At 36.3% G+C, this 27,090-nt stretch overlaps 1 pseudogene across 1 annotated transcript; it reads left to right on the forward strand.

Annotated features, from left to right (window-relative positions):
* Nucleotide 1: 1 nt before the first annotated feature.
* Nucleotides 2-25,329, forward strand: LOC114305408 (ubiquitin fusion degradation protein 1 B-like; annotated as a pseudogene). Its single transcript, XR_014360680.1, has 10 exons — nt 2-103; nt 387-411; nt 507-539; nt 659-780; nt 911-1,041; nt 3,777-3,842; nt 11,192-11,367; nt 12,514-12,696; nt 24,826-24,896; nt 25,173-25,329. The product of XR_014360680.1 is annotated as a ubiquitin fusion degradation protein 1 B-like (transcript).
* Nucleotides 25,330-27,090: the final 1,761 nt, after the last annotated feature.

Here is a 27,090-nt window from a genome sequence, read left to right on the forward strand (position 1 = left end):
GTCATAATTCACTTCAATGTTGCAGTTTTTTGACGGATATGGATATCATGGAACGTCATTTGAGCAAACATATCTATGTTACCCTGCATCTTTTATTGATAAGGTTGGAAGGCTTTCTTTATAATGTATCAGTTCAGTTTTGTTAGCAATTTGCTACAATAGTATCGAGATAAAAATTTAAAAAAAAAAAAAAAAAAAAAACCCTTTGTTTTTCCCCATTAATTCCACACACACAAACAAAAATACAAGAAAATAAGAAAAAAAAAATGCCTACAAAATATAGAAAATCTAAAGTAAGAAAGGAAAACAGTGTAAAAGGGGGGGGGGGGGGGGGGAAACTCTACTATAGTTGTCTCTAATTTCCTTGTTTCTTTTCAATCCTGCAGCCACAGATTGAAAATGGTGATAAAAGTAAGTTATCAAACTCTTACCAGTTTAAACAAATGTGTGTCTTTGCAACCTTGTAAATGTCTTAATTTCTTTTGTTTCACTTTATGTTGTTTCAGTTATAATGCCTCCCTCAGCCCTGGACCGCCTTGGTTAGTTGATTTATTTGAAATATTCTCTGATGGCTTACTATCCACTATTGTTAATTAAATTTTCCCCCAAGTTATCATTTAAAATGCTAATATGCTAATATTAAGACTTAATCCTGCAGCATCTCTTCATATTGATTATCCTATGTTGTTTGAACTTCACAATGCTGCTACCGAGCGCATGTCTCATTGTGGGGTTCTGGAGTTCATTGCAGAAGAAGGCATGATATACATGCCTTACTGGGTAGGCATCCTATAGTGTTTTTTATATGAGCTTCGTAATTTTGGTGTGATTTTGTTGGCCAATATAACCGTAAAGGAGACTCTTTAGGTATTTATTTTCCTTTTATATACACTGAATTGCTTCATTGTAGATGATGGAGAACCTGCTGTTACAAGAAGGAGACATAGTGCGAGTGAAAAATGTGACTCTCCCAAAAGGGACATATGTTAAACTGCAACCCCATACAAAAGACTTCTTGGATATTTCCAATCCTAAGGCCATGTGAGTTCATGATCCTTATGTTTAGGTTTTAGTTTTGGAGGTAGAATGATATTCTGTAACCTTGGCAATGTATGATGATTTTTCTACATGTTAGCAGTTTTTCATGTCATGATATTCCACTTCTGTTTTCAATTACAGCCTGCTGACTTCTGCTGCCATTATTTCATTTTAATTTATTTTTTAAAGTTACTGTTAGCCTTAGAGGGAAGGCAAGGAAGTGTGTAGTTCAGGATGGAAAGGCTGATTGTCCTCTTTATAGTAATGTTTCTTCGTGGTGGGTAGTTTAAGTACCCTGCACCCGGGGAAAATTGACCATTTAATTTCTGTCTTGACCAACAAGAGAACACAACCCTACTTAGTATTTTTTACTTCACTATTGTATTGTTTGTCAGCATGGCTAAAGTTGATGCTTGACAGTGAGCCTCTTGCTCTATGGAAGCATGAATGTAGAGTGAATCCTTTGCATTTGGAGAAGAACTTGCAGTGATGAAAAATGGTTGTTAAGTGGGAATACAACAGTGAAGGATTATTAATTTTCAGTGTTACTTAGGAAGGGAAGTAAAGACATTGAACGAGAATCAGTCTTTCCACAAAAAAGGTGGGAATGAGGTTGCCTACCTACTACATCTTCCAAATTTTGTTGTAAACGGGAACCTTGTGCATTGGTTGCAACTCCTTTTTTCAAAAAACGAAAGCATGTTTAGAATATGATTACCGATGAGTTTGGACTCAATCTCTTGAACATATAATGTCCACTAATCAGTTTTGTTCTATTCGCAAATTATCTGGTTTCCTCATTTAATAAGCATTTGTAGTTGTTTTGTAATATTTATGAGTTCTTTGTTTTCAACATTTTTTAATTCATCTTGAGTTGATTCTAACTCTTGATCATTATACCAACATAGAATCAATCCGTTTGTTAATTTGTTACTTCACCATATCCTATAGAAAAATGTTTGAAACCTCTAAAAAAAACTCCCTCAATTTGTCCTCCAGTGATGTGACATGGTGGGTGTCAAGTTTTGATTTGTTACACAAACATATAAGGCCCAACTCCCTTGCCACATCATTGTGGGTGGATTTGTGCGTCTAAAATTGTGGGTCTTTAGCATTTCTATTAGAGTTGGCATGCTGAATAGGGTCATATCCACAATTAATTCTCATAATTTTAGTTGCTGATGAGTATTATCAAATCAGTATGATAAAATACATCATAATTCATTACTATTTGTAGCAACAATACGAGAATTAAAAAATGACTAGTCGGTTAGCAAGTTAGTTTAGAAGTAATGAATGATTTTTGAATTGTGAACATGCTAATCAACAAGATTACTCAGTTTGTTTTTTAACTTGTGGAAAACAACTTTGGGCCAAAATGAGAAGGAGGAAATTTTCTTCAGAAGTTGATTTCTTCTTAGACCAAATAAATAGAAAATCTAAGGGTTCGTTTGGTTTAATTTTAGAATTATAATTTAAGTGTAGAGTTATGTTTTGAGTTTTAAGTTTTTGAATCATGATTTGAAAAGAAAAAAATTGTTTGGTTATGAGTTTTGAAAATAGTTTTGGGATGATTTGTATTTTTTTAAATTTTTGATTGAATGTATAGAATGTGAGAGGAGAGAAGTGAGAGAAAAAGTGATTAATTAATAATAATAATAATAAAGCAAAGAAAAGAGAGGAGAGGAGTTTTGAAAGTAATTTTGAGTTGTATTTTAAAAATATATTTGGTTAACATGCAGTGGCGGAGTCAGAAAATTAACTTAGAGGGGACACTTACTAATTGTAGTAATTTTTACAAAAATATTTCGCGTAAATTTTTTACGATTGATTTCAAGAAACATAAAAAATATATATATTATTTGTAACTAGTGTATCATGGACAATACAAAAAAATATATATGGATATAAGCCTTAAAATAAATTATATAATGATAAATTATTTTTTGATACAAAATTTGATTAAAAATTCAATATAATGGTAATATCACGTCATCATTGGTATGTAACATCACCCACTAATGGTAAATAAACGCATAAAAGTGAACCTCAAATATTAAATGTAACTAACAATCTAATAAATTCTATATCTTTATAGTGAGATTACTTATACTTGCATATCACTAATAATGACATCATTGTTACATTCAAAAAATTTCATAGCTAATGTGGTTTATTTATAATAGTCTCTTCATTTTCAATCAAAACAATCGTTATTGTTTTCATAATTTTTAAAATGTCATTGACATTTCACTCTAATAATATTTTTGTAATTTTTTATTTAAATTTTTTTTTATGTTTGCAACAAAAAAAAAAAAAACAAAAAAAATCCCAAAATCCAAGGGGGCACGTGACCCCCCTGGTCACATGCTCCCTCCGCCACTGTTAACATGTTGCATTCAAATCATGATTTAAAAATAGAGTTGAGTTTTGAAAAGAAAACCAAACGCTACCTAAAATTCCTAGAAAATTTATTTTTCAGAAATTCAACTCAATAATGGAGACTAAAAAAGGGTGGATACCTACGGCTGGTGGTAGCCTGGTGATTATGTTCCTCATGAAATTTCAAAGACATTTTGAAGTTGCATGAGGGGTTTAGAAACTCTATTTTGTTTTATGGTCTGGTCAGGTGTTCCCTGTTCTCTTCAAAGATCTGATTTACGAACAAGATGTTCCATTTTTTATGTCATTTCTTGTGGCTGGATCTCCTAATTTGGATAATTTGTTCTCTCATGCAGCTTGGAGACGACTCTGAGGAACTTTTCTTGCTTAACCACAGGAGATAGTTGTTGGAACAATCTTCTGTGTAAATAAAAGAACTCCAAAAAGAATTCAAACAAAATAAATAAAAACATACCAGATTTAATTTGTCGAACCGAAATAAAATTAAGACCAAGTCGAGTGTGTGACACTCTGTGCTTAAGACAGATTCGTCCCGCTATGGTACTTACGGCTGAGTGGCGTCTATCTCCCAGGATACAATGATCTTCACAAATTGTAGTAGTACTCCTAACAATTTGTTCGGCGAACCAAACCTTGTGTTCTAATACTCTCTTATATTATTTCCTAAACTAGAATGAAGATTAAAATGTAAGATAAAATCTGGACAACACAAAGGAACAAAATTATCACTGATTTTTTCGATCTCAAAACTGCTGAAAAAGTTTGTATTTATAGGCAACCAAAAATGGTCCGAACAGGTACCACTGTATAAGTGAAAAGGTGCAAACCAAACCCTAAACAATGCACTCATTAATGAACGGAGGTTTTTGTCCGTTAGTGAAAACAAATGTCCGTTTTTGTTTATTGTCCGTTAGTGCAAGAGCACAAAATTCAACCAATCAAAAGTGAACCGTTGGTGGACCAAAAGCAAATCTGTTGCCACTTTACTTATTTAATCTATTTCAAATATATATAAATATATATAACTATTGAAATAGTTAAATAAATAAATAAATAAAGAGGTACAAATTTTAGAAAACATTTAAGGAACTTAAAATTTAAATTTAGAATTAAATTAAATTAAATTCTAAAATTACACATTTTAAGAAACCACTTAGGAACTCAAAATTTGAATTTAGAATTAAATTAAATTCCCACAATAATTTTTATTGAAAAAATTCAAATGAATTTTATCTAAAAAATTAATGTAAAACCCGAAAATGACGTCAACTTCCCATTCACTCATAAATGGTTTTGACGTACCGTCTTCACCGTGTGACTTGCCACGCGGCAAGGAACACGTCACCTCTTCGGACCCACCCCAAAAGACGTTTGGGGCCCACCCATAATGGGCTCAAAATTATGCCTATATAAAACCATTTTCCAACAATCCCCCACATGAATGGAATTTGACGGAGAGAAAATGCAACAACATGATCTAATTACAGAGAGTACAGAAAATGAAAATATTCTGCAAATGATAGGTAGCTTTTGGCTTTGAACCTTCCCTTGTGAGACATTATCGGATTTACTAGCTAACCAGTGAACATAATGTCTTGAACTGTTCAGCCGTTTGTGTAAACCAAGACAATAGAACTCACACAGTATATTCCCAGACACAGTTTAGTTCTCGCTATTGTGTTCATTTTGGCCCTGAACAACCTGGTCTATCATGAGTGCTCTAAAGACTTGTAGCCCTTCACAAATCTTATAGAACCGGCCCAGTTCACACTCACATAGGTGATTCTTATGAAAAGTATCCTACCATACTCCACTAGGTTTACCTAGATATAAGAATCATTAAAAGTATTACTTAACCTAAATCGCTGCAGACATCACTTATTTCATCATAGAAATGGGTAGGAGTTGGACTTCACAGTGATCCTTCTGAGTCAATCACAACTCGGTTGTCCCTTTGAACCTAGATCTTGGGATCTCCAGTCAACTAGGTTGGGTTGCCGTTGTGGTAACTCTTATTTAATAGGCTTAAGTCCCATTCCCCTCGATGAATTTTCAACTAACTCTCTTGCTAACCCTTTGGTCAGTGGATCCGCTATGTTGTCTTTAGACTTAACATATTCTATGGAAATAATTCCATTAGAGAGTAGTTGTCGTACGGTGTTATGTCGACGACGAATGTGTCGTGACTTACCGTTATACATATGACTCTGTGCTCTACCAATTGCTGATTGACTATCACAATGTATGCATATAGCAGGCACCGGTTTTGGCCATATTGAAATATCTTCAAGGAAGTGGTGAAGCCATTCTGCCTCTTCCCCTGCTTTGTCTAAAGCTATGAATTCAGATTCCATAGTAGACCTAGCAATACAAGTCTGTTTGGAAGATTTCCAAGATACAGCCGCCCCACCAAGAGCAAAGACATACCCACTGGTGGACTTCGAGTCTCTAGTATCCGATATCCAATTTGCATCACAGTATCCTTCAAGTACTGCTGGATATCTAGTATAGTGAAGCCCAATGTTACGAGTAATTCGAAGATATCTTAGAACCCTTATCATTGCTTTCCAGTGTTCTACTCCCGGATTACTCGTGTATCTACTTAATTTACTTACTGCATAAGCTATATCTGGGCGGGTGCAGTTCATCAAGTACATTAAGCTTCCAATAATTTGGGCATACTCTAATTGAGAAATACTTTCATGTACATTTTTAGAAAGATACAAATTAACATCTACAGGAGTTCTAGCAAGATGATCATCATCTTTGCTGAATTTGTCAAGTATTTTCTCAATGTAATGAGATTGTGACAAAGCATATCCTTCTGATGTTTTGGTAATTTTCATACTAAGTATTACATCAGCAATGCCCATGTCCTTCATGTCAAAATGTTTATTCAACATTTTCTTGGTAGTTTTAATCATGTCATTATTACTACCAATGATGAGCATATCATCTACATAAAGACATACAATGACATAACCTTTATCTGTGTTTTTAATATAAACACATTTGTCACACTCATTAATTTTAAATCCATTTGACATCATTGCCTTGTCAAATTTCTCATGCCATTGCTTTGGCGCTTGTTTTAAACCATATAATGATTTAACCAATTTACACACTTTCTTTTCTTTCCCTGGAACAGAAAACCCTTCTGGTTGTTCCATGTAAATTTCTTCATTTAACTCACCATTTAAGAAAGCGGTTTTAACATCCATTTGATGAATTTCTAGATTGTATAGAGATGCAATGGCAATTAGCATTCTAATGGATGTGATTCTAGTAACCGGTGAGTATGTGTCAAAGTAATCTAGACCTTCTTTCTGTCTAAAACCTTTGACTACAAGTCTTGCCTTGTATTTATCTATTGATCCATCCGCTTTCAATTTTCTTTTGAAAATCCACTTGTACCCAAGAGGTTTACAACCTGGTGGCAAGTCCACTAATTCCCAAGTGTGATTTTGCAAGATGGATTCAACTTCACTGTTGACAGCTTCTTTCCATAAAGGAGCTTCAGGACTGAACATAGCCTCTTTAAAAGTTAAAGGCTCATTTTCTAACAAATATGTTAGAAAATCTGGACCAAAAGATTTTGAGGTTCTAGCACGTTTACTACGCCTAAGTTCCTCTTCCTCATTTTGATCTAACTCTTGTTCTTGATCATGTTCTTGATCCTGACTAGTAATAGCATCAAAAGATCTTTTATTAGTACTAGTCTCTTGTCCAATCTTCTTTGGAAATACATGTTCAAAGAAAGATGCATTCCGAGATTCAATAATAGTATTTACATGCATTTCGGAATGTTCTGATTTATGAATCAAAAACCGATATGCACTACTATTCTTGGCATAACCAATGAAAATGCAATCAATGGTATTAGGACCTATCTTAGTCTTTTTAGGACTAGGAATAGCCACTTTAGCCAAACACCCCCACACTTTTAAGTATTTGTAGGATGGTACTCTTCCATGCCATAATTCATAAGGTGTTTGATTCACTTTCTTTAGGGGTACTTTATTAAGTATATAATTAGCAGAAAGTATTGCTTCCCCCCACAAGTTCTGAGGTAATCCAGAACTGATTAACATGGCATTCATCATTTCTTTTAAAGTCCTATTTTTCCTTTCAGCAATACCATTTTGCTGAGGTGAGTAAGGAGCGGTGGTTTGATGAATTATTCCATGTTCTTTACAAAACTCACCAAAAGATGATTCATATTCACCACCTCTGTCACTTCTAAGTTTCTTGATTTTCTTACCAAGTTGATTTTCAACTTCATTCTTATATTGAATGAAAGTTTCCAAAGCTTCATCCTTGGTTCGAATTAAATAAATATAACTATATCTAGTATAGTCATCTATAAAAGTGATTACATACTTTTTTCCACCTCTGGTTTGAATTGATTTAAAATCACAAATGTCACTATGAATTAATTCAAGTGGTTCCGTACTTCTTTCAATTGAATGAAAAGGAGTTTTAGATAATTTTGCCTCAACGCAAATTTCACATTTATGATTTGAATCAATGTTAAATTTAGGTAAACATTCCATATTAATTAATCTACGCAAAGATCCATAATTAACATGTCCTAGTCTACCATGTCATAAATTTGAAGACTCAAGCAAGTAAGAAGAAGATGTAGTATTATTAATAACTGAGGGTACAACGATCATTACATTTAACTTGAAAAGGCCATCAGACATGTAACCTTTTCCTACATACATCCCATTCTTAGTAAGTACAAATTTATCACTCTCAAATACTAGCCTAAACCCATTCTTACTCAACAAAGATCCGGAAACAAGATTCTTGCGAATGTCCGGTACATGCAGCACATTGTTGAGAGTGAGTTCCTTTCCAGATGTCATCTTGAGTACAATCTTTCATTGTCCTTCAACTTTGGAAGTTGAGGAGTTGCCCATAAAGAGTTGTTCACCATTATCCACTGAAGAATAAGATGTGAACATCTTTTTGTCGGCACAGATATGGCGAGTAGCACCAGTGTCCACCCACCATTCTTTAGGATTTCCGACAAGATTTGCCTCGGAAACAACTGCAGAAAGATTGATGTCATTGACACCATTGGAAATATTATCCACTTCGGTCATGTGGGCTTGAGCAGGCTTCTTGCTTGTTCTTCTTTTGTTTTTGCCTTTGCTACAGCAATCTTTGGCCCGATGTCCCTCTTTGTCACAGATGTAACATTTGCCATTAAACTTGTACTTTTTATTATCCCCCCCTTTAGAGCCTTGTGATGAACTTTCTCCAGAAGACTTTCGTTTCTTGGTTTTTGAAGCATGTTCCACCACATTTGCCTTAGACTCCATAGGAAGCTTACCAGCCCGTTTTTCAGAATTGCGGTTGTCCTCCTCAATCCTTAAACGCACAATCAACTCGTCCATAGAAATTTCTTTGCACTTATGTTTGAGGTAGTTCTTGAATTCCTTCCAGCCTTTTGGTAATTTTTCAATTAAGGCTGCAACTTGAAAGGATTCACTGAGAGACATACCTTCTGCGTGAATGTCATGCAGAATGAGTTGGAAATCTTGAGCTTGGCTGATCACAGTTTTTGAATCAACCATTACAAAATCTAAGAATCTGCCAACCACAAATTTCTTTGAGCCGGCATCTTCCGTTTTGTACTTTTTCTCCAACGATTCCCAAAGTTCCTTTGCTGTCTTGATTGGACTGTAGACGTTGTACAATGTGTTGTCAAGTCCGTTCAAGACGTAATTCCGGCAAAGGAAATCGGCATATTTCCAGGCATCAACCGCAGCAACCACTTGCCGATCGGTTTCATCCTCTTTCAGGATAGGAGCATCTTCACGGAGGAAACGAGCCAGGTTCAGAGTTGTAAGATAGAACAACATTTTATGTTGCCATCTTTTAAAGTCAGTTCCTAAGAACTTCTCTGGCTTTTCACCGTGATTTACCGGTACTGTTACAACAGGAGAGGGGGTTGGCGTCATTGCAGCCACCACAATAGTACTTGTTTGGGCATTTGTTTCAGTAGCCATCAATTCTAATATATAAAACAAAATTATAATTAGAATTTACACTACACAGAAAATTAAACCAAATTCACAGAATTAAATTCCGTAAAAATAAAAGAAACAAGAATGTAACTTTTATTTTCCAATTAATTTGAAAATAAAATAAAATTTTATTTAAACAAATTAATTCCACAGAATATTAAATTCTGTAAAATAAAATAAATAAAAACTATAACTTTTATTTATCAATTAATTTGGAAATAAAATAAAATTTTATTTAACCAAATTAATTCCACAAAAGAAAATTAAATTCTGTAAAAATAAAAGAAATAAAAACTATAACTTTTATTTTTCAATTAATTTCAGTAACACTTCAATAATTAAAATACTGAAACAGAATTTTAATTAATGAAAACTCAGAAAATAATTTCTAAAACCCAAAATTAATTTCTGAAAAAATTCCACAAAAATATATTCTGAATTGTTAATGACACCAGTATCGTACTACTAGTTGTTGTCAAAGAAAAGAGACAGTATATTACTACTATCTGTCAAATAGCATATAATCACTATTTGTTTTTCCAACCAGAATATTATTTTGTAAATCCACAGAAAATAATTTTCTTCCGAAATTATTTACGAAGAATGAAAAAGGAAAACAAACGAAAAATTCTGTAAACAGAATAATTCGTATCTGTCTTAAGATTGTTGGAACAATCTTCTGTGTAAATAAAATAACTCCAAAAAGAATTCAAACAAAATAAATAAAAACATACCAGATTTAATTTGTCGAACCGAAATAAAATTAAGACCAAGTCGAGTGTGTGACACTCTGTCCTTAAGACAGATTCGCCCCGCTATGGTACTTACGGCTGAGTGGCGTCTATCTCCCAGGATACAATGATCTTCACAAATTGTAGTAGTACTCCTAACAATTTGTTCGGCGAACCAAACCTTGTGTTCTAATACTCTCTTATATTATTTCCTAAACTAGAATGAAGATTAAAATGTAAGATAAAATCTGGACAACATAAAGGAACAAAATTATCACTGATTTTTTCGATCTCAAAACTGCTGAAAAAGTTTGTATTTATAGGCAACCAAAAATGGTCCGAACAGGTACCACTGTATAAGTGAAAAGGTGCAAACCAAACACTAAACAATGCACTCATTAATGAACGGAGGTTTTTGTCCGTTAGTGAAAACAAATGTCCGTTTTTGTTTATTGTCCGTTAGTGCAAGAGCACAAAATTCAACCAATCAAAAGTGAACCGTTGGTGGACCAAAAACAAATCTGTTGCCACTTTACTTATTTAATCTATTTCAAATATATATAAATATATATAACTATTGAAATAGTTAAATAAATAAATAAATAAAGAGGTACAAATTTTAGGAAACATTTAAGGAACCTAAAATTTAAATTTAGAATTAAATTAAATTAAATTCTAAAATTACACATTTTAAGAAACCACTTAGGAACTCAAAATTTGAATTTAGAATTAAATTAAATTTCCACAATAATTTTTATTGAAAAAATTCAAATGAATTTTATCTAAAAAATTAATGTAAAACCCGAAAACGATGTCAACTTCCCATTCACTCATAAATGGTTTTGACGTACCGTCTTCACCGTGTGACTTGCCACGCGGCAAAGAACACGTCACCTCTTCGGACCCACCCCAAAAGACGTTTGGGGCCCACCCATAATGGGCTCAAAATTATGCCTATATAAAACCATTTTCCAACAATAGTATTATGGTGGCATACAATAATAAAAAATATTACATAGATATTATTGAAACAAAACCGTCTAATGCAATAAGTATCATTGAGACAGACTGTGAGGTGGACTTTGCACCTCCCCTTGATTACAAGGAACCTGAAAAACCTGTTGTGACTGTTCCTTCAGGCAAGGCACCAGCGGGAGGTACAAATGCTTTGCCTTATTTCACATGTTACGTTTATTTAAGTTTTTTCCCCCATTATGGACATGCTTATATTATTTTTCTTCTTTGTGGCGTTCACTTGTGACAAATTTGTGAGGTTTAAATTCCAACAAATACTCTTCATACATAGAGGTATGAATCTCCTTAATTTGACTAATGAAATGGCCTTTGTTAAAGTCGAGTGGAGAAGAAGAATTTATGTAGCCAACCCCATTTGATGAGACTTAAGGCTTGGTTTAGTTTGGTTTGGTTACTCTTCATACATGATTAATGTTTTTTTATTTGTTGCTTTTTAATCAAGATATCATGCCTCTTAAGGATCCTTATTGGCCCTTCTTGCATTTTCAGTACTCCTTCCAATTTTTGAGAGATCTTTTGCAGGTGTAGCTGTACATAATTTTTTTATCTAAATCATGTGGTGCTTGTACTTTTGCAGCTGTCCTCATGATTTTTGATGTTTTGTGTGGAAAACACAATATGAGCTAGCTCAGTCTGCATTTCTTGGCAATGGGAGGTTCAAATGATTTAATGGAAGTTATTGAAGATGATTGCTTTATATTTGTTTCACCTCTAGCATTTCAGTCTTCCAATTTGGACGCTCCAATTTGTGCTCTCTGCTTAGATCTGTTCAACTATAAAGTTTGACCACTTATTGATTCTTCTGCTATGATAAATATCAAGTTAAGAAATGGCACAGTTCAATAGATTATTTAAGTTTACTCATAGATGAATTCTTATTAGATTGGGAAGATGAAATGATTATCATATCCCTCTTCATGCATGCTTTTGCATAATTCCGATCATGGCTCCTGTATTGGGAATGTTAGGGGACGGCGTATATTGTTGTAAGAGTGTCTGGATCTGTTTTGCATCCTTGTACTTTCCTGGAGTGGAGTGTGAGAGTGGATTAGCCCTCAACATAAGGTGTCTGAGGATCCAAATTACTTTGGAGATAAGGTTTTATTGGTTGGATGAAGATACCTGATATTTGGTTTACTCCTGCACATCTACTTTGAAACCAAAGATCGACACTTCAATCACAGATTCTACTAGCAATTTCTTTCTTTGTTTTAATATATATATTTTTTACCCTTTTTTAAGCAAATCAACTGCCTATGCTCATGCAGGTGAAGAGGTTCCAGCTGAGACTGAACCAAAGTTCAACCCATTTGCTGGAGCAGGGAGACGCTTAGATGGGAAACCCTTGAAGTACGAGCCTCCACCTGTGTCTTCTTCTTCTGGTTCCAAAGATAAGCGACCTGATGTTGCCAGTGGTGGTGGGCAGCCTTCTACCGGGTCTAGTTCACAAGGTACTCTTGGACAATCTTCACTGTATTTAAAAGATTTAATTCTATTGTGTACACAACAACAAATAGAATTTAAAGAAATAAAGAAAAGGAGAGAATTTGTTTGATTACAAAAATCAAACTCAAAATAAAAATAAATAAATAAAACCACAGATTTTATTTTGTTACAAAAACAAAATTAAAATCTGATTAAATAAACAAATAAAAACAGAATTAAATTAAACAACTTACTTGATTAATTTATTTGAATAACTATTCCGATCAAGTCCAGTGTTTAACACTGTGTCCTTAAGACAGATTCGTCCTCTCCACGGTGCTTTCAGAATTTGGACGTCCATCTCCCAAGATGAAATGATCTTACCACAAACAATAGCAGCACTACAAATTGTTTGCCTTACGAACACACTAAGTGTTTACACTCTTTCTTTCGGAAATAAAATGCAACAAGATGAAGAATATAATTAGCAGAAGTGAAATACGAAATTTCTGAATGAAAAACATCAAATGAGGGTGGTCCTATTTATAGATGTAAAGGTGACTCTTGATTTTGAATTGAACAGGTATGTGTAAACACCCCATTTTTGACCGACCTTAAGACACAAACATCACCGATTGAGCGCTCGATGACGTTGCATAATGTGCTCGTTCAGAAGTTTCAGAGTCACGGCCGTGCGCCCTGCCTCCGGACTTCCGAACCCTCTTCTGTGCCTTGCCTCGGTTTGCGAACCAGACTCGGTTTTCTCTGTTTCTTTTCCTGAGGGGAGAGAGAGGTCCTGTAGACCATCTCTCAGTGGCCGTGGGTTACATTCTGTGGCCGTAGGCCATTTTGCCCATTTCGGAGCCCGATTTTCGATTTTCCGGGACCGTCAGGCCGTGTGCCTCGGTTCGGGACCGCCTAACCATCTCCGTTTGCTCTGATTTTTGGCATACATCTTATTTGTTCCCTTTTGAGGGACACTGGGGTCCCGGAAACCCACTTCGTGGCTGAACGCCACTTTCAGTGCTTAATAGCCCATTTTCGGGATCCCGAACTGCGTGTTTTGGCCCTCGAACATTCGTTTTGCATCGGTTTTTGCTCATTTTTGGCAGGTACCTCTGTTTCATCACTAGGAAGGTCATGGAAGGGTGGAAGGCTAGTAATTGTTGCAGCAACCAGTTATCTCTCCTCCGGAGCCTCCCGGCGCCCGTTTTTCCAACTTCCGAGCTAATGTTGAACACCCTAGGGTTAGTGTTGCCAACTTTCAACCACATACCTGTGATCTACACACCTTGGAGAACCCAAAAAAGTCATGGCCGGCCACTAATTGTCCTTTCCATTTTTGCCCCTCCTCTTTGAGGCTAATGTTGAACACCCTAGGGTTAGTGTTGCCAACTTTCAACCACATACCTGTGATCTACACACCTTGGAGAACCCAAAAAAATGGTGGCCGGCCACTAATTGTTCAGGCCAATTTTTCACTTGGCCGGCCGGCCACCTGCAGCAAAAGTACCTGGCCGGCCTGCTTCCTCACTGTGTGCACTTTACAGCTGTGTAGCCCTTTCCCCCAGATAATATCTGTATCCGGGGGATATTTTGTGGGGAAAGCTTGCCTCCTTTATGCCCCACCTTTACACCCTCCTTTTGGACCTTATAACCAGCTGCCAACATGCATTTTCGAGGTTAGAAAAATTCTCCTTTAAGCTTCCATAGCCAACTCCATCTTCATCCTTCTCAATTCTTGAAAAAACCCTAAGTCCCTAACCATCATTCCTTCTACACCACCAAGATCTACCACCACCACCTCATTTCCAGCAACAAGGAAGGTTTCTCAAAGGCCAAAGAAGCTGCAAATTCATCCAAGAAGCAACAAAAGTTTGAGTCTTCAAGGGTGAGTAACACTTTTACCCTTTTGACCCTTTTTCTTGATCTATTTGTAAGTCTTCTATTATTTTTGTTTCAAGCTCCGGCCCTAACTGAAAAGGGCCCTATTTTGAGCTCATCTTCACTTTTCATTAAGGGCTCAACCCTGTTTGAGCCCTCCATAATACACTTGCTTCATTGACCCTCTTATATGTCATGATTTTGCATGCTATTTTTGGCCCATGAGAAATCTGTTTTTGAGCATGTTGTAAACTGATATTAGGCTTATTTTGAGCCCCTCTTCAACATTGGAGAAGGGCTCAACATTGTTTGGTGCCTCCATGTGTCACTTGTAGTCATATCCCTTATTTGGCTCCATTTTTGCATAAATTGGCAACCCCCTTTACTTCTGTTTTTGGACCTTGGTCCGAACTGAAAGTGGCCTTATTTTGGCCTATACTTCGTGTTTCATTAACATTTTTTTTCTGTTTGGTGATTATTTTGTATACTTCATGTTATAGCCATTTTTGAGCCTTATTTTGCATCACATTTCTATCATGTTTGTATACTGATTTTGAGGCTTCCATGTACTGTAAATATTCATATTTTTGGTCTCTCTTCAGTGTTGTAGAAGGAATTTTTCAGTTTGGGTTTTACTTATATCACTTGCTTCATTACCCCTCTTTTGGCCCCTATTCTTGCATGCCATTTTTGCCATACCTATGCTTGCTGTTTGGCCATGTTTATAACTGTGAAAGTGCATTTTTTGGGACTTTATAGCTTCTGTCTTTGCATTGTGTGTCCATGTTGTGCATGTTTGGCATAGCTATAGGCCATTTCGGGTGCCTAAATTCGCATTTCGGGAAAATTCCTTGCATTTCATGTCATTTTGCCTCATTTCGGGACTGTTTTTCCCCATATTTTAGTGCTGGAATTCCATTAGAATGTTTGCCATCCATTTTCATGTCATTTCATCGCATTTTATCATCGCCTCGGTTTGCGTGCCCGTGTGCACGCATTTCGAGGCACTCCATTTTTATCCGCCGGCATCCGATGTGAGTATGGCTGAGGCTCACTCATGTTGGTATAAGCCCATTTGTCATTTCCATATCATTACATCACATTTTATCATCGCCTCGGTTTGCGTGCCCGTGTGCACGCATTTCGAGGCACTCCTTTTTTATCCGCCGGCATCCGATGTGAGTGTGGCTGAGGCTCACTCATGTTGGTATAAGCCCATTTGTCATTTCCATGTCATTTCATCACATTTTATCATCGCCTCGATTTGCGTGCCCGTGTGCACGCATTTCGAGGCACTCCTTTTTTATCCGCCGACATCCGATGTGAGTGTGGCTGAGGCTCACTCATGTTGGTATAAGCCCATTTGTCATTTCTATGTCATTTCATCACATTTTATCATCGCCTCGGTTTGCGTGCCCGTGTGCACGCATTTCGAGGCACTCCATTTTTATCCGCCGGCATCCGATGTGAGTGTGGCTGAGGCTCACTCATGTTGATATAAGCCCATTTGTCATTTCCATGTCATTTCATCGCATTCTGTCACTGCCTCGGTTTGCGTGCCTGTGTGCACGCACTTCGAGGCATCTCTTTTTCATAGCATTGTGCATACTAGGTTGTATCTTAGATTACATTCTGTCATTATCTCGGTTTGCGTGCCTGTGTGCACGCATTTCGAGGCATATCATTTCCATAGCATTCTGTATGTTAGGATTGCATCTTACTTGCATTTCATACATATCATGCATATTGCATCGTGTTCGGAATAGGAGTTAGCCCAGGCACGGGAAACGAGGTACATTTCGTACTCCGAGTGACGGATGTGTCTCAATTTCCCAGTCACCGACACTCCGGATTATCCATGATGGAGTTAGGTTTTAGCTGTAGTTTCATGTGCATTCATCCTATATTGAGTTGTGCATTTCGACTCCTCGGCCATCATGCCTCGATATGCGTGATTGGTGGCACGAAGATCGAGACATACATATATCTGTGCAAATACATTGCTATGCCCCTTTCCTGCTCTCTGTTGCAGCAAAATCAAGAATCAGCGGTCTTTCGGGGCTTGGCACGCATTTCAAGAACAGGTGTAAACAGAGGCTAATTGGGGCATTCCGGTGGATTTCCGCGCAAGACAACCCGGATATGTATCATCCATCAGAAGCAAGGCAGTCCCTGGCTTGCATGCCAGTTTTATTAGCTTTCTTAGTTAATTCGTTAATTAATTAGGATTTTGTAATGTTTTGGACTGTAATATTCTTTCATTCGGGACTGTAATATTTGGACTGTGTTATTTATTCGGACCCTCTGCGCGAGGGCACAACTGTAATAAGTGTGCATGAGTGTGATGTATGTCTTCCAACCTCACGTCTTTCTCCCTTTTATTTATCCGCTTACGATGGTTAGATTAGGGCATATTTAAATTAGCATACAGTATGATAGCATGTTTGCATTCATTCATCTGTTTTGCATGCACCGGGCTCGGCGCATCATACTAACTGCATTGTGCTTTCAATTCCAAATTGAATACATGATAGTTGTAGCATTTCATATGCCATCTTAGAATAGCCGAGCCTGCTATAGTTGCATTTTGCATGTGTTGCATTAGGCATTTTTGTATACTTAGGATCACGCATAATTTCTAATGTAGTTTCTATTTTGGCTTGGAGTACCCGATAAGTTTTATGCTTTAGCATCCTTGCATGCGTGTGAGTGACTGCCATGAATAGCATGCTTACCATGAGGCTATGTGCTTATCTGATATAACTGCCTGAATGCCTGTGGGTGAAGGTCGGGTTACTTAAATTGGAACAAATCATCAAATGTTTCAAGCCTACCTGCGGGTAGCAAACCATTTTCAAAAACAAACATGAAATGTTTCATTCCGATCCAGGCGACCCGATCTATACTTGTATGCTGTGCGCATCACATAGTAACCTAGGCTAATAACCGGAATAAGAACTCACAATGTTTTCAAAAATTGATATCATGGTTAGTAGAGGCCGGTCTATGACCGGGCGAGCAGGGGTGCTCACGAAGTGACCTTCCCCAATTGTACCCAAGTTCCCGAGCCGAGGCAACTTTGGTGATGACGGACACGTGGCCTTTTGGCACCGAGTCAGGGTTTCCTAAATTTCCCAAAAATAAAATATTTAGGTGGCGACTCTGTATCTAGCAAAGCAGTCCATGTTTGGCACTTCTTTCAAAAATCAGTTTTTCTCAAAAACGATTTGCCGGATTTGGACTCTTTGGTTCAGACTTAGAACCGTGACTACAGAAGTCGAGTCCGAGCTGTAGCGAGGTCCCCCCGCGGGCTTGTTACAGTATGATACCTGTTGGTTTTGAAATTTGAACAGATTTGAATCTGTTGGGTTAATTTATTCAAACCGATAAAAACGGGAAGGGCTCTGTTTGGATGAGCAATAAATCTAAATCAGTTTAATTCTGTTTGAAAACGGGAAGGGCCCTGTTTGGATGAACAAAAAATCCAAACCAATTTAATTTGAATTCTGGATTTTATTTTAATAAAAAATAAAATTAAATTCAAATGTTTTTGGCCCAAAAAGATTAGAAGCCCAACCCAACCACACACCCGCGCCCAAGCCCAGGCCCAGCCCAGCCCGCCCGAACAGACGGCGGCGGCGCGCGCGCGCGCGCGGGTGTGGTGATTTTTGGGTCCAATGGGTCTAGCCCATTTTGTCCATAACCTCTCCCTCTAAAACACTTGGGTACCCCTTGGGGCACACCCCAAGTATCAAACCCAAGCCTTATAAACCCTTTCAAAACTTCCTACCAAATCAATGTGGGACAAGCTAATTTACAACCTTACGGAATTTCCACCAAAACTCCATTTCCATGGAGCACACTTTGGCTTCAATTTCCCATTCACTCGGTAATGGTTTTGAGCAACCAAATATACCACGTGAATCACAACGCGGCATAGAACGCGTTACCACTTTGACCCGAGTAAATCAACACTCGGGGCCCACCTAAAAAATAGACCAAACTTGAGGAAAAATTCTGGTTTTACCTAGAATTTTTTCCACCATTTCCAACAATCCCCCACATGAATGGAATTTGATGACAACGGAAATGCAACAATATGCATACTTAACGAAAGAGTATAAGTCGAAAATATCTTGCATCAGGATAGATAGTTTTCGGCCTTGAACCTTCCCTAGTGATAACCTATCGGACTTACTGGCTAACCAATGGATGCGATGCCTTGAATTGTTCAGCCGTTTGTGTAAGCCAAGACAATAGATTTCACACAAAATATCTTCTAACACATCGTGGTTCTCACTGTTGTGTTCATTTTGGCCTTGAACGCGCCTGATTTTCATAAGTGTTTCTAGAGAATTTAGCCTCTTCATTCTCATAGAACCGGCCCCAGTTCAACACTCATATAGGTGATTCTTATTGTGAGTATCTCCTTATACACATCTTGATTTTATGCCTTAATCAAGATATAAGTAATCATTAAAAGCAAAGCTTATCCTTATACCCCTACAGACAACATATGTTTGCAGATATCACTCTCACCATAGGAATGGGTAGGAATGTTAATCCCTTGGTGATTTCTGGCGAGCCATACATAACTTAGTTGTCCCTTTGAACTTAGTTCTTGGGATCTCCAGTCATATAAGTAGGGTTACCATTATGACGACTCTTATGTAATAGGCTTTAATCCCATCCCCTTCGATGAACTATACACTAGCTCTTTAGTCAAACCTTTTGTTAACGGATCCGCAATATTCTCTTTAGATTTTATATAATCTATTGAGATTATTCCGTTTGACAACAATTGCCTTACGGTATTATGTCGACGACGAATATGTCGTGACTTACCGTTATACATGTGATTCTGTGCCCTGCCTATTGCAAATTAACTATCACAATGAATGCAAATAGCTGGAACAGGTTTTGGCCACATTGGAATGTCTTTTAAGAAGTGACGAAGCCATTCTGCTTCTTCACCTGCATTGTCTAAAGCAATGAACTCGGATTCCATTGTGGATCGTACGATGCAAGTTTGTTTCGTGGACTTCCAAGAAACAGCAGCGCCTCCTAGAGTAAAGACATATCCACTAGTGGATTTTGAATCTTTAGTATCCGATATCCAATTAGCATCACAATAACCTTCGAGTACTGCTGGATATCGAGTAAAGTTCAAACCATGATCACAAGTAAATCTTAGATATCTAAGAACTCGAATGATCGCTTTCCAATGGTCTTCTCCAGGGTTACTAGTGTACCTACTCAATTTACTGATAGCATAAGCTATATCAGGACGAGTACAATTCATTAGGTACATTAGGCTTCCAATGATTTGGGAGTATTTTAACTGAGACACTACATCACCTTTATTTTTCGATAAATAAAGACTGATGTCTACAGGTGTTCTAGCTAAATTCAAATCATCCTTGATAAATCTATCAAGAATTTTCTCAATATAATGAGATTGAGATAATGCATATCCGTCAGATGTTTTAGTAATTTTCATTCCTAATATAACATCTGCGACCCCCATATCTTTCATATCAAATCTTTTGTTAAGCATTTGCTTAGTTGATTTGATCATGTTTTGACTGCTTCCAATGATAAGTATGTCATCCACATAAAGACAAACTATGACATATCTTTGGTCAGTGTTTTTAACATAGACGCATTTGTCACATTCGTTTATCTTAAACCCATTAGTAAGCATTGCATGATCAAATTTTTCATGCCATTGCTTAGGTGCTTGTTTTAATCCATAAAGGGATTTTACAAGTCGACAAACTTTCTTTTCTTGCCCTGATACTACAAACCCTTCGGGTTGTTCCATATAGATCTCTTCATTTAGATCACCGTTTAAGAAAGCTGTCTTAACATCCATTTGATGTATTTCTAAATTAAACAATGCTGCTATAGCAATAAGCATGCGAATGGATGTTATTCTTGTCACAGGGGAATATGTGTCAAAATAGTCCAGACCTTCCTTTTGTCTGTAACCTTTAACAACAAGTCTTGCTTCAATTGAACCATCGGCTTTCATTTTTCTCTTGAATATCCATTTATATCCAAGAGGTTTAGAACCTGGTGGAAGATCCACCAATTCCCAAGTATGATTTTGCATAATGGATTCAATTTCATTATTAACAGCCTCTTTTCACAAAGGTGCTTCAGGACCTGTCATTGCTGCCTTAAAGCTTTGAGGTTCATTTTCTAACAAGTATGTCAGAAAATCTGGACCAAAGGATTTTGATATTCTCGCTCTTTTACTTCGTCTTGGTTCATCATTAGTTAAATCCTGTTGGTCGAGACTATTACTAGTCTCTTGTGTTTGATTGTCATTAGTCCCTTGACTTTGTGTACAATCATAAGTTCTTTTCTGTGAACTTAATTCCTGTCCTTTCTTGTAAGGTAAGACATGTTCAAAAAACACAGCATTCCTTGACTCTATAATAGTGTTCACATTTATATCAGGTATTTCTGATTTATAAGTCAGAAACCGATATGCACTACTATTCTGAGCATAACCAATAAACACACAATCTACTGTTTTTGGTCCAATCTTAGTCTTTTTAGGAACATGTACTTCAACTTTTGCCAAACACCCCCACACTTTTAAGTATTTGTAGGAAAGTGGTCGACTTTTCCACAATTCATAAGGAATGTTTTTGGTTTTCTTGTGGGGTATTCTATTAAGAACATAATTAGCAGACAATATTGCTTTCCCCTACAAGTTCTGTGGTAAGCCTGAACTAAGTAACATGGCATTCATCATTTCTTTTAGGGTTCTATTCTTCCTTTCAGCAATTCCATTTTGCTGTGGAGAATAAGGGGCTGTAGTTTAGTGAATAATGCCATGTTGTGCACAAAATTCATTTAATGGTGCATCATATTCACCACCCCTATCACTTCTAACCATTTTAATGGTTTTACCAAGTTGATTTTCAACTTTTGTTTTGTAGAGTTTAAACATTTCTAAGGCTTCATCTTTACTTCTAAGTAAATAAACATAACAATATCTTGTGCAATCATCCATAAAAGTTATGAAATACTTTTTACCTCTTCTAGTTTGAATAAATTTTAGATCACATACATCAGTATGAATTAATTCTAGAGGTTCGGTTTTCCTTTCAACCGATTTAAATGGAGCCTTAGTTTCGCTTCTACACAAATTTCACATTTATGATTAGAATTAATTTCAAACTTTGGTATATAATCTAAACCAATTAATCTACGCAAAGCATCAAAATTCACATGTCCTAATCTACCATGCCATAAATTTGACTCAAGAATATAAACAAAAGATGTGTTATTCTTATTCATAGCAACTTTCGGTACAATTGTCATTACATTCAACTTAAAGAGACCATCACTCATGTATCCTTACCAACATACATACCACTCTTTGTTAATACAAATTTATTAGACTCAAATACAAGCCTAAAACCATTTTTACTTAACAAAGACCCAGAAACTAAATTCTTCCGGATGTCAGGTACATGTAGTACGTTGTTGAGGGTCAGTTCTTTCCCTGATGTCATCTTCAAGATCACTTTCCCTTGTCCAGCCACAGTAGAAGTAGAAGAATTTCCCATGAAAAGTTGTTCACCATTTGCAGCCTCATTGTAGGTAGTGAACATCTTCTTGTCCGCACATATGTGACGAGTTGCTCTAGTGTCAACTCACCACTCTTTGGGATTTCCAACCAAGTTAGCCTCAGACACCACAGCAGAAAGGTTGATGTCATTCACTCCGTCAGAGATGTAATCCAATTCTGTTACATTGGCCTGATTGGTGGTCTTCTTACTTGTACTTCCATGATTCTTTTTAGGGCGGCGGCAGTCAGAAGCTCGATGTCTAGTTTTGCCACAGTTATAGCATTTTCCTTTGACCTTCTTGCTACTATCGCCTTGTTTAGGACCATCTCCAGTAAACTTCCTCTTTTTGTTATGTGGTTTATGAACTTGTTCAACCACATTAGCCTTGGACTCAACGGGATTTTTCCCATTCCTCTTTTCAACCTTTCGGTTATCTTCTTCAATTCTTAATCTTACAATCAATTCATCCATAGTCATCTCTTTGCGTTTATGTTTTAAATAATTTTTGAAATCTTTCCAAGTCGGTGGTAACTTTTCCACTAAAGCAGCGACTTGGAATGACTCGCTAAGAGACATACCTTCTGAATGAATATCATGCAAAATTATTTGAAAACTTTGAACTTGAGATATTACCGTCTGGGAGTCTACCATAACAAAGTCCAGAAATTTACCGACGACAAATTTCTTCGTGCCGGCATCTTCTGTCTTGTATTTCTTCTCCAAAGAATCCCACAATTCTTTTGCTGTTTTCAGAGGACTGTATACATTATACAGCATATTGTCAAGGCCATTTAGGATGTAGTTTCTGCACAGGAAATCTGAATGTTTCCAAGCATCTACAGCGGCAACAACTTGCCGATCACTTTCACCCTCTTTAAGTGCTGGAGCCTCTTCATGGAGAAACCGGGCCAAATTAAGAGTTGTAAGATAGAACAGCATCTTCTGCTGCCATCTCTTAAACTCGGTACCGTTAAATTTTTTCGATTTTTCTCCATGATTGATTGGTACATGAACATGGTTCTGGATGGGGACCGATGTAGGTGTAACAATAGGAGTACCACTGCCAGATGCAGTTTCAGTTGTAGTAGCCATAATCTCTGATTACAAAAATCAGAAAATATTAAGACACAAATTTATTTTCTAGTTACTAAAACCAGAAAATAATTATAACAACAAAATAATTTTATTTTCCTTGTTACTAAAACTAGAAAAATAAAATATCACAAGAATTTTCTGTAATACCAAATAATATTCTGAATTGTTAATGACACCAGTATCGTACTACTAGTTGTTGTCAAAGAAAAGAGACAGTATATTACTACTATCTGTCAAATAGCATAAATCACTATTTATTTTTTCAACCAGAATATTAATTTGAAAACACAGAAAATTAAATACAATGAAGATATCCAAAAAAGGAATCTGTCTTAAGATTGTTGGACAATCTTCACTGTATTTAAAAGATTTAATTCTATTGTGTACACAACAACAAATAGAATTTAAAGAAATAAAGAAAATGAGAGAATTTGTTTGATTACAAAAATCAAACTCAAAATAAAAATAAATAAATAAAACCACATATTTTATTTTGTTACAAAAACAAAATTAAAATTTGATTAAATAAACAAATAAAAACAGAATTAAATTAAACAACTTACTTGATTAATTTATTTGAATAACTATTCCGATCAAGTCCAGTGTTTAACACTGTGTCCTTAAGACAGATTTGTCCTCTCCACGGTGCTTTCAGAATTTGGACGTCTATCTCCCAGGATGAAATGATCTTACCACAAACAATAGCAGCACTACAAATTGTTTGCCTTACGAACACACTAAGTGTTTACACTCTTTCTTTCGGAAATAAAATCCAGCAAGATGAAGAATATAATTAGCAGAAGTGAAATACGAAATTTCTGAATGAAAAACATCAAATGAGGGTGGTTCTATTTATAGATGTAAAGGTGACTCTTGGTTTTGAATTGAACAGGTATGATACCTGTTAGTTTTGAAATTTGAACAGATTTGAATCTGTTGGGTTAATTTATTCAAACAGATAAAAACGGGAAGGGCTCTGTTTGGATGAGCAATAATTCCAAATCAGTTTAATTCTGTTTGAAAACGGGAAGGGCCCTGTTTGGATGAACAAAAAATCCAAACCAATTTAATTTGAATTCTGGATTTTATTTTAATAAAAAATAAAATTAAATTCAAATGTTTTTGGCCCAAAAAGATTAGAAGCCCAACCCAACCACACACCCGTGCCCAGCCCGAACGGCGGCGCGCGTGTGGTGATTTTCGGGTCCAATGGGTCTAGCCCATTTTGTCCATAACCTCTCCCTCTAAAACACTTGGGTACCCCTTGGGGCACACCCCAAGTATCAAACCCAAGCCTTATAAACCCTTTCAAAACTTCCCACCAAATCAATGTGGGACAAGCCAATTTACAACCTTAAGGAATTTTCACCAAAACTCCATTTTCATGGAGCACACTTTGGCTTCAATTTCCCATTCACTCGGTAATGGTTTTGAGCAACCAAATATACCACGTGAATCACAACGCGGCATAGAACGCGTTACCACTTTGACCCGAGTAAATCGACACTCGGGGTCCACCTAAAAAATAGACCAAACTTGAGGAAAAATTCTGATTTTACCCAGAATTTTTTCCACCATGTCCAACAGGTACCACTCGTCAGACTCAAGGGAAGCTCATGTTTGGCTAAAATGTAAACCGCACCAAAGAGCCCCAAAAGGTACACCTATTTCATCTAAATAAACTACTTTTGGTTAAGCTGATTTTAGGAAAAGTCAACTGCACCCAAAAAAAATTACCAGAAACTTACTCAGAATTTGAAATCTGAGGTGTACATTTAAAGTTCTTGTTGTGGGGCCACACCCAAATCTTGAATGAATCTCGGTCGTAGATTTTAAATTTTAGGTACTTTTCTAGGTCTTTTTTTTTCTGGGTATTGTAGTATTGCTGCTGATGTTAATGTATCTCAACCTATGAGGTTTCGATAATTCAGCAGGAACCTGCAAAAGAGCCTAAACAAGAGGAGCCTTCGAAGAAAGATGAACCTAAGTTCCAGCCTTTTACGGGGAAGAAGTACTCGCTGAAGGGTTGATTGGAATGACTTGCCTCTAAATTATGTTGTTTGTTGCTGGGGCTTGTTTTAAGGAAACAAGGGATTACAAGGATCATATTGAGCTGAGATGTTGTACTATCAAAAAATGGAACAGTGGGTTCTTGTTTCAACTTGGAGAAAAGAAGTTTTAAGTTATACATTTTGTTTATAATGGGCTTGCAATTGGCCGATACTACCAGTTTTTCACAGGTTTGTGCCTAATGCTCTGCCCTAACGTTATGCATTGCTGTTACCAAAATGTGCATCTTAAATAGACATTACTGAGATCTCTCTCTCCATGATAATCGTTTCTAGTGTTTTTCATTTGGGGAATGTGGGCATCTATTAGCTACTTCATAGGTATGGTGAGTTCATTTTTCTTTTATCTCACTACAGGAAAACATAGCAAAAAACACGGAGTTTTTAGCGACGCCGCGCCCCCCGTCGCAAAAAATGGTCTTTTGCGACGGTAACTTCACCTGTCGCAAATAATAGCCTTTAGCGACGGTACTAACCCGTCGGTAATGAAACTAAGCGGAGGGGTCGGAAATGCGGAAGTATTAGCGACGGTAAATAAAGCTGTCGCAAAAAACCTTTTTTTTGAGACGGCATATATCATTTGCGACGGAAATTTGCCGTCGCAAAAAAGGATTAATTCAAACGGCGCCGTTTTGCCTTCTATTTGCGACGGTCTACATCATACCGTCGCAAAAAGTCCAAAAAAAAAAACCCTTCTTTTTCCTGTTGCCTGCCGCTCGATCCTCCTCCCCAAATCCCTAACTTCACCCCCAAATTTCCCAAACGGCCTACGAGGAAGACAGCGGTGGTGCGGCAGCGACGGCTCCGACGACAAGAGTGGTGCTCCGGCGACGACTCTCTCTCCCTCTGCGTATGCTCTCTCTCTCTCTCTCTCTCTCTCTCTCTCTCTCGGTCTGTGTATATATATATAAATCTGTCTATATATATATATGCAATGTATATAAATCTATATATATATATATATATAAATTTGAAATCTGTCTATATATATATATAAATCTGTTTATCTGAAATCTATATATATAAATCTGTCTATATATATATATAAATCTGTCTATATATATGTATATAAATCTGTTTATTAATAACATACTTTAATTAAGAACATGCTTTAATTAATAAATCTATCTATATATATGTATATAAATCTGAAATCTGTCTATATATAACAGATTTGTCTCATGGTTATTAATAAATCTGTCTATATATATGTATATATATATATATATATAAATCTGTTTATTAATGTAATTGGGTTTGGCCCCCTTGGTGAAAACGAAACAACAAACGGTGAGAATTCATCTTTAACCTCAATACTCTTCACTATCTTTGCCATTGGCTTGCTGTACAACTATTATCAATTAGTGTTTTTAATTTTTTTAATTATTTTTATGGTTGTTTTCATTTATATCTCTTCAACTATTATCATTTTTTTTTTCTATTTCATCCATAAATTATCAATTTTACCATTCAATCCTTCAAGTTTTTTATTTTTTTATTTTTTCCAAATCATATGCTCTAATTAGAAATAGTTTGTCAAAATCAGTAACAGTAGCAACCTAACATAATGTGAAAAATTTTAATCTTATAATTTAGACAACCACATCATCCGGCCAAACTACTATTTTCTTATTCATATTATATTAGAGCATCTCTATCAAAATAGTTGTTTTTATTTTTTTAATTAAAACAGTGATTAAATCACTAAATTTCAACTCCATTGAACTAATAACTATCAAGTTAGCTATTTTAGTTTTCGTAGTTTTGGCTCAGTAAATGCAGT

Source organism: Camellia sinensis, chromosome 2 (genome assembly GCF_055761805.1).
Source record: "Camellia sinensis isolate YWXY chromosome 2, ASM5576180v1, whole genome shotgun sequence".
NCBI classification, from domain to species: Eukaryota; Viridiplantae; Streptophyta; class Magnoliopsida; order Ericales; family Theaceae; genus Camellia; species Camellia sinensis.